This window comes from Oryctolagus cuniculus, chromosome 3, assembly GCF_964237555.1.
Source record: "Oryctolagus cuniculus chromosome 3, mOryCun1.1, whole genome shotgun sequence".
NCBI lineage: Eukaryota > Metazoa > Chordata > Mammalia > Lagomorpha > Leporidae > Oryctolagus > Oryctolagus cuniculus.
This window is the reverse complement of record NC_091434.1, coordinates 12,675,353-12,686,730: the sequence shown is the minus strand read 5'-3', so window position 1 is coordinate 12,686,730 and position 11,378 is coordinate 12,675,353. Positions and strand designations below refer to the sequence as shown.

At 38.7% G+C, this 11,378-nt stretch overlaps 1 long non-coding RNA gene across 1 annotated transcript; it reads left to right on the top strand.

Moving 5' to 3' along the window:
- The first annotated feature begins 245 nt into the window (after positions 1 to 245).
- LOC127491690 (uncharacterized) lies at positions 246 to 10,776 on the top strand. The gene is made up of 3 exons (XR_011387080.1): positions 246 to 997; positions 1,938 to 2,107; positions 9,539 to 10,776. It is a non-coding gene; the product is annotated as an uncharacterized lncRNA (long non-coding RNA).
- Positions 10,777 to 11,378: the final 602 nt, after the last annotated feature.

Sequence of the window (11,378 nt, the reverse complement as noted above, 5' to 3'; positions counted from 1 at the left end):
AATATAAATATCCTAATAATTACCATCTCATTGTACTCATATTACACTATAATCTATCTAACTACCTGACATTTGTGTTGTTCACAATTATTTGTTAGAAATCTTACAAGTCAGACTAGTTTTTTTTTCTTTTTCTTTTTCTTTTTTTTTTTGACAGGCAGAATGGACAGTGAGAGAGAGAGACAGAGAGAAAGGTCTTCCTTTACCGTTGGTTTACCCTCCAATGGCCGCCGCGGCCAGCGTGCTGCGGCCGGCGCACCGCGCTGATCCAATGGCAGGAGCCAGGTACTTATCCTGGTCTCCCACGGGGTGCAGGGCCCAAGTACTTGGGCCATCCTCCACTGCACTCCCTGGCCACAGCAGAGAGCTGGCCTGGAAGAGGGGCAACCGGGACAGAATCTGGCGCCCCGACCGGAACTAGAACCCGGTGTGCTGGCGCCGCAAGGTGGAGGATTAGCCTAGTGAGCCATGGCGCCGGCCTTTTTAATAAGTGATAGAATTAAAAAGGAGAGAATGATCAAACATGGGAAGCCAGATATACAGCAGACTCATAGAATGAAATGACAGATGTCCTAAACAGCACTCTGACCACAGAATCAGCCCTTAAGTCATTCAGATCCAGCTAAAAAGCCCATGAAAGCTTCTCAAGCATGGAAAGCCAAGACACTCTGGCAAAAAAAAAAAAAAAAAAATGACCTAAATTAAAGAACTCTGTGAGTGAGATCCCAGCAGAAAGAATGGGCTATCAAAGAAGGAGGTACCTTTCTCTGAAGGGAGGAGAAAATTTCCACTTTGACTATGGCCTTGTCTAAATAAGGTCAGAGTTTGTGAACTCAAGAGGCTTCCATAGCCTTGGCAACTCATGACAAGAGCCTAGGGTGATTACTGACATCATAAACAAGAGTGTCAATTTGTTAAGTCAACAACAGGAATCACTGTGCACTTACTCTCCATGAAGGATCTCGGTCCTTAATGTGTTGCGCTATGCAAATTAAAGGTAAAACTAGTACTCAAACAGTACTTTATACTTTGTGTATCTGTGTGGGTGTTAACTGTTGAAATCTTTGCTTTGTATATACCAAGTTGATCTTTTGTATATAAGGATAATTGAAAATGAATCTTGTTGAAGAATGGGATGGGAGTGGGAGATGGGATGGCTGCAGGTGGGAGGGAGGTTATTGGGGAAAATTCGCTATAATCCAAAAGTTGTACTTTCAAAATTTATATTTATTAAATAAAAGTTCAAAAAACAAACAAATCTTGTAAGTCATTCCTAAAATTTATCAGCATGTTTCAATTAACTCTCTAGGTGTATTTATAGAAGTGAAAATGTTAGGTCAAATTTGAAATTTTCCTTTCTGTTAATTAGTGTGTTCAGAAATTTGCATATTCTTGTATTTATTAGATACATTGTCATAACACTATTGAGAATAAGAATACTGAAGAATAAGAATAATTAAATAATGCTTAAGAGTAAGTAAAATTTATAGGCCAGCGCCACGGCTCATTAGGCTAATTCTCTGCCTGCGGCACAGGTACTCCAGGTTCTAGTTCTGGTTGAGGCGCCGGATCCTGTTCTGGTTGCTCGTCTTCCAGTCCAGCTCTCTGCTGTGGCCCGGGAAGGCAGTGGAGGATGGTCTAAGTGCTTGGGCCCTGCACCTGCATGGGAGACCAGGAGGAAGCACCTGGCTACTGGCTTCAGATCGGCACAGTGCGCCGGCCGTAGCGGCCATTTAGGGGGTGAACCAACAGAAGGAAGACCTTTCTCTCTGTCTCTCTCTCTCACTAACTCTGCCTTTCAAAAAAAAGAGTAAGTAAAATTTATAAACAAATTCTGCTAAAGACATAAGCATTCAGGGAGATTCCAAAATGATGGAATAGGGAAGGGCATACTACTCTAGGCTGAGAGAAAACAGTAAAAAATTTTTTTAAAAAAGTTGCAGGAAGTACATTTGCAGTGGAGAATTAGAGAGAAAACTGCAGTGGAAATTCTATGGAAAGAAGTGGAACACCATGGATCAGTGTGGAAAGTGCGGACGCTCAGGAAGATCATGGACACAACACTTGACCCCAGGAGCAGGAAAGGAGAAAGCATCAGCTTTCAAAAGTGAGTTGAGACCACATTGCAGCAATACATGCCACTGGTGACATAGCCAGAGAGAAAGAACGGCATGAGTCCAGCCTGGAACCCTAAGAGGGATAAGGTATCCACTGACCATTAGAAAAAGGGAGCATGTTTCTGTCACCCCGTCCCTCTGATAATGGCACCTGGCAACTGGCTGAGAGATGGCGGACACCATTTTAAGCATTAACAGGAGCTCTTGTGTGTGTGTGTTCTCAGAAACTAGCTGAGTCAAGATACCATCTTCTCAGTAGTACTGGTGGCAGCAGCTTGGGTGTAAACACCCAGTAACCAGCGGAGAGAAGTCAAAATTTGGAAGTTGGCTCTTTTGTATATGTGTAAGCCAAATTGTAACAGAGGGAAAAACCTGTGTTCCCCACTGACTTTGAGTCTGGCTGGGAGGATTGCCAGGGGTTGGGCACCAACATAGGACTGTGAGGTTGCCCTATCCTCTCAACATATCATAGGCTCTGGGGCTCAAACCACCTAGGGAGAACATCCTCAGACAGCTGGCTTTAGGAACATCTCTGTGTCTCTGTGGATGGAATGGAGATGATCCTTTGTGACTCATGACTGTGGGAGCCTTCTGTGCTGAGACTGTGAGAACTCTGTGTTTGCATGAGAAGGCACAAGGTGTAGACAGGTCTCTGGAAAATCATTGTGAGCTGCTCCACATTCTGCTAAGAGTTCCTTGATTGCCTGGGGTGGATTATTGGAATGAGATCTGTGCTCACACTGAGGACTGCATGGATACTTTGTGTGATTGTTAAGGCAGGGTGGATGACTAATATATCCACTATGGGCTCACACCCAGTCATTGATCATCATGGAAGAGAGGAAGTGAGGGTGTGATTATCCCAACAGAGATTATCATACCCCCCCCCATCTGCTAAAAAGAGGAGCTCTATCATGTCCAACTTAAGTGTCACCCTAGATAGGTGTCCCACTCTGGAGTACCAACCAGAGCTCCGTGGCCACACCCAGCACACACCGCTGGGCATTCACGGAAAGAGAAGATACCCCACTAAGCCACAGCTGCATAGTTCAAAGACAAAAGCCATGAGAGAAAAATAAAATGCCTACAAATAAACAGAGAAACCTAGGAAACAAGAATAAGGAAGACAATATGACCTTCCCCAAAGGAATACAGCACTTCAATATTAGAATGTGAAGAGATTGATGAAATGACTGAAATGTAATTCAAACGATCAGTCATAGGATTACTCAAAAGCAATGAGAAGCAAATTCATGCGGTAAAGCAATTCACATGACATAATTGAAAAATTCTCCCATGAAACTGAGATTTTGAAGAGAAATCAAGATGAATGTAGGGAATGAAGAATTCAATATGTCAAATAAGAAATTAGAGTGGAAAACCTTAACAACAGAATTGGTGAGGCAGAAGAAGGAATATCTGAGCTAGAAGAGAAATCTTTGGAAATTTTTCAGTCAGACCAAAAAGAAAAAAAAGAAAAGAAAAGAAATCAGAGAAATTAGAAACAGTGTTAGAGATTTATGGAATACTATAAAAACAATCCAACATATAGTTTGTAGGAGTTCTTAAATGTATGGAAAGAGGAAATGGCTTAGAAAGCCTATTCAGTGAAATACAGAAAATTTCCATAATTTGGAGAAAGGGATGTCCAATTGTATGAGGCATATAAAGCTCCTTATTGGCATAACCAGAAAAGATCTTCACCAAGACACACTGTAGTCGAGCTTTCAACAGTAAAACATAAAGAAAAGATTGTAAAGAGTGCACGAGAGAAATGCCAGATTATTTTCAGAGGATCTTCAATTAGAGTCTCAGCTAACTTCTTATCAGAAACCCTATAGGCTTAGGAGAGAACGGAGAGACATAGTCCAATTCTTCAGAAAAAAAAATCTATCAACCCAGAATACTATACCTCACAAAGCTCTTACTATGAATGAATATAAAATAAAGACCTTCCATAACAAACAGAATTCGAAAGAATTTGTCACCACCCCTCCAGCTTTAAAAAGGTGTTTAAGGATATGCTACATACAGAAGCACAGAGATAGTTATGAAAGAATGTGAAGGCAAAAAGTCTCATAGTAATAATACAAAGTAAATTGGAAATAAATAATAGGGATGTTTATAGGTAATGGCAGGGCCAAGTTGTTATTTATCAACAGTAACAATGAATATATATGGTCTCAACTCTCCAATTAAAAGATACTGGCTGGCTTAATGGATTAAAAAGCAAGACCCATCTATTTTCTGATTACAATACATTTCACCAACAAAGAAACACACAGAGCAAAAGTGAAAGGATAGAAAAAGATATTTCATACTAACAGAAACTAAAAAAGAGCTGGTGTACCCATCATAATATCAGATAGTAACAGACTTTAACACAAAACTGTGAAATGAGACAAAGAAAGGCACTACGTAATGATTAAGGGATCAACATATATGTACCGAATAACAGGGCACTTGGCCATTCAAAAGAATTGTTAATGGATCTAAAGGAAGACATAAACTCCAACACAGCAGTAGCGGGGGATATCACTAACGCACTTTCATCAATAGAAAGATCAACCAGACAGAAAATCAGGCAGGAAACAACAGAGTTCATCGACACTACAGACAAAATGAACCTAGCAGATATCTATAGAACTTTTCATTGTAAAAATGCAGAAAATACAATCTTCTCACCAGCGCAAGGAACTTTCTCTAGGATTGACCACATGCTAGGCCATAAAGCAATCTCAGCAAATTCAAAAAACCAAATCATACCACACATCTTCTCTGACCACAATGGAATTAAGCTGGAAATCAACAACTCAGAAGTCTCCAGAACATACACAAACGCATGGAGGCTGAACAACATGCTCCTGAATGAACAGTGGGCCATCAGAAAATTAAAAATAAAATAAAATGAAAAATTTCTGGAAATGAATGAAGATGACCAAACAACGTATCGAAAGTTATGGGATAGAGCAAAAACAGTGTTAAGAGGGAAGTTTATAGCAATTGGTGCCTACATCAAGAAATTGGAAAGACACTTAATAGATGAGCTATCAATGCATCTCAAGAACCTAGAAAAACAACAAACCAAACCCAAAATTAGAAAGAAAAATTAAATAGTTAAAATTAGAAAAGAAATAAACAAAATTGGAACAAACCACAATACAAAAGATCAGTGAAATGAAGAGCTAGTTTTTTGAAAAAAAAATTTCTTTTAATTGATACTCCATTGGCCCAATGGCCACAAAAAGAGGTAGAAAAATTGAAATATTATTATCTCTGCTTTATAACAGGGTTAGCAGAGGATCTGAGAACCTCTATGATTTCCCTGAGGGCACACAGTTAGTCAAGCACTCAGTGGGATTTCAACACCAGCATGCATGAGTGTGAAGCCAAACCACATACCTTTCTTTTGAATCAGCACAATTATTATCAATAATGACTAATATTATAATATACAGAGGCACTACTTGCTTGGGCTTATTGCTGTGAAAAAGAAAGCAGCTCTTGTAATAAAGATTCTCACCAAATAAGGCTCCGTAAAAATTTGTTACAACATTGTTGACAGCTTAACCATGTGTATTTAAATAATCTAAAGAAATATAAAACTGTAGAGGTTCTGTATTAGTAGGACAAACCAGGAAAAGTTATTATCCATGAGCCAGAAGCTGCAGGATCTCTTCAGCATATTATATAGATAAACCTAAAATAAAGAGATGATTAGTCAAAACATAATTCATTATCATTTAAAGAAAGACTTTTATTCTTCATGAAACAGTGAACAAACTAACTTGAATACAGCGGCAAATCATAACTTCCAGAACAAAGCACTATCAGCAAGACCTAGATATGGGACTATTAGTAGAGAATCCTAAAGCATGTAAGTACAAGTCTCTACAGAAAAATCTAAGGCATTTACCCCAAAATATTCATTCAAACAAATGTTAATTCAGCCCAAACTGATTGATTAACCAAAAAATGATGCAAGCTACCATGTTTTCTAATAATGAGTTGTGCCAGAAATTGAAAGAATCTGAATCAATTGCCTCAACAAGAAATAGGAACAAAAAAGCAAAGCAAATACCTTAGCAAAGTGGGAGGTGTACCATTTTTAGCTCTCACTACCTCTCACAATCCTTATCAATGCCTGGGATATGCAATATTATAAATCCAAAAGTGTTCCTCTCCTCTTTTGTGATCCTAAAATATTCAAGAAGGAATCACAAAATAACTGCTTCAACTCAAACTTATTTTCAATATTAAATATTCCTGGACTTTATTAGGTTAAACAGGAAAAAATAAGCAGACACACAAAAAACTAAATTGCAAATCAAGCATTCCTTGATTTCATCATGAATCACATTTTCTGCAATAAAGGAAAAATAACTGTGGAAAAGTTAAAAAGAATATTATATCTATGAATCTATACTAATCAAACACAAATAAGCAGCCATCTGAGATCTGGAAGTAATGCATATTTACAGATTTAAAATTACAGTGGAGGCGGTGAAACCTTCATTAGAATCACCTAAAACCCTATTCTCTGAGCCCAGAAGATGTGTTTCATAAATTAATCAATAACTAAGAGATAAGAATACATACAGGCAAATGACAAGGAAACAGATAAGGGACATGGAAAAGATATTTAGAAACCATGGCACAGATGTAACAACAGTTTCAGAAGGGGAAAAAGGGAGAAAAATGAAAAGCAATACTCAAGATACATAAGAAAACTTCCTAAACTGAAGACAGATTTGAGGTGCCAGTTCAAAACTACTCTAATTGACACACACACACAAATGAAGGGAATCACATATTCTTATAATGTGTGATGATTAATTCTACATGTCAACTTGACTGAGCTAAAGATTGCCCTGATAGCTGATAAAATATTATTTCTGGATGTGTCTATGTGGATGTTTCTGGAAGATGTTAGCACTGCTCCACTTTTGACCCACCTTTCTGCTAATATACCCGGGAAAGCAGCAGAAGATGCCCCAAATCCTTGGGCCCCTGCACCCACATGGATACCTCCATAAAGCTCCTGGCTCCATGCTTCAGTCTGGCCCAGCCCCTAATGTTGTGGCCATTTAGGGAGTAAACCAGCAGATGGAAGATTTCTCTTTCTCTGACTATCCTTCTCTGCAACTCTGCCTTTCAAATAAATAAATAAACCTTTTAAAAAAGAAATATCCTCAATGTAGGTGAGCATAATCAAAGCCACTGGAGACTCCAGCAGAACAAAAAGATGTAAGAAGGTTAAGTACCCCAGCCTCTTGAGCTGGGAAAACTGTCCTCTCCTACCCTCAGACATCAGTACTCCTGGTTCTCGATCCTTTGTGTTCTGCATATACACAAGTGGGACTTCCAGATCTCAGACCCTAGGACTCAGACTGAGTTACAGCATAGGCTTTCATTTCTCTAGTTGGCAAATGGCACTTTGTGGAGCTTCTTGACCTCCATAATAACATAAGTCAATTCCTATAATAAACCCCAATAGATAGATAAAGGATAGATGGAGATATACAGGTAGATATAGATATAGATAAATATATATATAAATAAATATAGATATAGATAAATACATATCTATATATATAGGTAGATAATAGATGGAAGATAGATGATAGGTAGACAGTTGGTAAATGATGATAGGTGATAGGTAGGTAAATAGAGAAATAAAGATCTGATCTAGAGATGGGTAGCTAGATTTCCTAGTGGTTCTGTTTCTCTAGACAACCCGAACTAATACAATGTATTTGTGCTGCAAAAATAAATATAATAGGTAATAATTTGCTTGAATATGTGGAGAAAAATAGATTGTCTACAAAAGATAAAGAGTTAGTTTTATATTAAAATTCTTTTCATGACACACAATGATAGAGGTAATGAAGCAGTGTCCATAGAGTTGAGATGAAAAAATGAATGTGAAATAAGAAATTTATGGAAAGCTGAGAGAAGAGAAAGACCTTATCAAACATGGAGGGTCTCAGCAGCTATTGCAATCAAATACACCTTCCAGAAAAAGAAATCTGTAAGTATAATTATCTTCAGAAATAAACACACACACACACACACAATACCAAATACTTGTCATTGTGTTACTTTTCCAGGACTGCCACAAAGTACAGCATCCTGATGGCCGAAACAGTGGACTCTTGTTTTGGCATGATTGTGTAGACTGGAAGTCCAAGGGTAAATGTTGTCAGGGTTCATTTCTTCTGAACTCTCTCTTCTTGGCTTGTAGACAGAATTTTTCTCCCCATGGTTTTAAGTAGTTTTCCATATGCATGGTCTTTTTCCAATACCCTCTTATCAAAATATAACAGCTTTATTGAGGTATAATTAATACACAAAAGTGCACATTTAATATACACAATTTGATGAGTTTGGACTTTCGCATACATCCACTAAGCTGTTACCATAATTAAGGTGACAGTTATTTCCATCACCATCACAAATTTCCTGTTTTCTTGCTTTTTTTGTGAAAAAGCAAAAAGCATTGAACATAAGATCTCTTTATAAGCACACCCCTGCTTATTGATCTCATTTTAAAGATTTTATCTCTAAATACAAAAACATTTTTAGGGACCGGGGGTTTTATCTTCACCACATGAACTTTGGAGAGGACTCAACAGCCCATAACAGACAAACAACTATACGCTGAGAAAATCTTAGAGTCATTTCAGCTATGAGCACATTTTAAAGAAAATGTGAATATTAAGATGTGACTCAAAAAGTTAGAAAACCGTGAGGTGAATATTGATACAAATATATCATGTTGTAAAAATATTTTAAAATACACAATATAGGACTTTATTTGTGTCTTTTTTTAAGACTTTCAATTTACAGGTATTTCTAAAACAACATAAGCCATTTGAGATCACAGAATTTTTAGGAAATTAGTAAATTCCATTCTGTGAAACTATCATTACCTTGGTCCTAAACCTTTACAAGAATCCTAGAGTAGGCTAAAGGAGGTGCTGCCCTCCTCCTCATTCACAGGCCATGTGATGTGTGGTCACAAGTCCTAAACCTTACCATTCAGAACCAGAGTTTTTATGGCCACAGGAGTTGGTTAGAAGTGGTTAAATAATCCAAACATAGCCAGGAACACCTCTCAGGGAGCCTTTTGTTATAACTACAGAGTAATAAGGCATTTTCTACTGAAATCCAAGACATTAATACAGCTCAAAACCTGAAAACAGATTTCCAGAATCAGGAAAACTGTAAGAAATTTCAAGATGCTCATTATTATGGGATAATTTGACTCCCCAAGCCCCAAATCCATGTTGAAATCTTAACCCTTAGTATCTCAGGGAGTACCTTGATTGGAAAAAGGATCATTGTAAATGGAATTAGTCAATTTCAAAGGATGTCAGGGTAGACCCTAATCCACTATGACTTCTGTCTTTACAAAACAGGAAATTTGGACAAAGATGTAGAACACCGTGTAAACATGAAGGTAGAGATTTGGGTGATGCATCTACAACTGACGAATGCCAAAGACTGGCAAGAAATATGAGAAACTGGGGAAAGGCATGGACCACATTCTCCCTCACAAGCGCAGAAGAATCTAACCCTGCTGACACCTTAATCTCAGACAAGAGGACATGGTCCAGCACCAGAACAGTGAGCCAGTTGGTTTCTGTGGCTCTTTGGTTAAGTGTTTTTTTCTGTGGTTCTTTGTTATGACAGCACTAGCAAAGTAAAATGGGGTGAAGTGGAGCACTAAATCAAGCCCTGGGCCCTTGTCAGCATGTGTTCGTGTCACAGTGCAGAGAGATTATACACTTGAAAGTTCAGTCCTGCCCTCAGCTTTCCTACCATCAAGTCTAGAAGGACACCAGACCTGAGAAAAGGACAGCAGAAGAGTGGAAGAAAGTCTTGAGGCAAAGGTTTAAGACTTAACTCTAGTTTGCCACTTCAGTTCTCAATAAAGGAGATGCCCCTGTGTGGTTAGACACACAAGCAAAGTCTTAAGGGAAATACAAGGTAAAGAGGAGAGAGCAAGACAAGGCAAGGAGAGATTTCTACTTGCTTTGAAACAGTTAGAAAAGGGAAGAGAATTCAGCTGGAGTAGATTTAGATGGCAAATAATTCAGAGAAAAGTCTTGGCCAGGCCTATGAGGAGCCAGAAATTAAGTCGAAGAAACCCCACATGGGCAAGAATAACCCAAAACATACTCTGTGATCAACTATTGGCTTAGAACAGCAAGAACAGAGTGTGGTCATTGTGAACACTGTAGTGGATACAAAATTGTGGTACCTGGAGGCTTTCTGCCAGCTACACTGGACCCACTACATTCTTGTAAAGTGGGATCTGAGTGATATAATTTAAGGCATTCAGCATTCACCTGTCCTACACATCCACTTCTTCACACATTTAGGGAATAACTCATCCAACTTTCTAATGTCTTTCTTCCTGAAGCAACAATCAGGAGGAAGAGGTTAGTGGCATGATTAAATTGCAGTCCCCAGTTTTGCGTTTTCTTGGGGCCGTAGCTAGTATTCATTCTCTGCACTTTCCACTACTTATTTCAAATTCCCTTCACACTCTGTCATCACCTCAGCAGATCTGGACCACTTACCTAATAGTGTGATGCAAACCTGTATTCCTTGGGATCTGAACACTTGGTCACTATATCATTCTCAGCATGGAATACTGAACAAATCTGTCCCTGGGAACAATGGAACAGAAGAGCATCAGTAGGTGGCCAAGTGAATTGTCTGGGTTCTGCAAATACTCCTCTGCTGTGTAAAAGCAGCCCTACTCATCCTCCTGGTCAGAATCAGTTCCCCCATGTCATGAAGGTGACCCCTCACCATGGTTTCATGGATGTGTGTGCTGATGTGTTGTCTCCAGGATGTGCATCAGGGCAGTACCTCCTCAGATTACATTATGGTAGAGAGAGAGACACTGAAATGCCATGGGGAAAAACTACAACTGTTCTATATCTCATGAATGTATACCATTTCTAATTGTCTCTCCTAAATTGGAATAGAAAGTAATAATTCAACAATGTACTTGAGACCTAAAAACACCACCCCATTGTTGGTACTACCTTTGATGCAGCAGCTTTGATTAGGACTACAGGCTGAATTTGCCTATGGTCATTCTTCAATGCCCATCCAGTCTGTAGAGGCCAGACGCATGAATTAAAGGAGGATATGCTAGGCTTCATCACCCTTGCTTTTTGTAGATCTTTAAAGAGCAGTAAGTTCTGTCATTTCCTTGAGTTGCAGTATTATTTTGATTTGCTC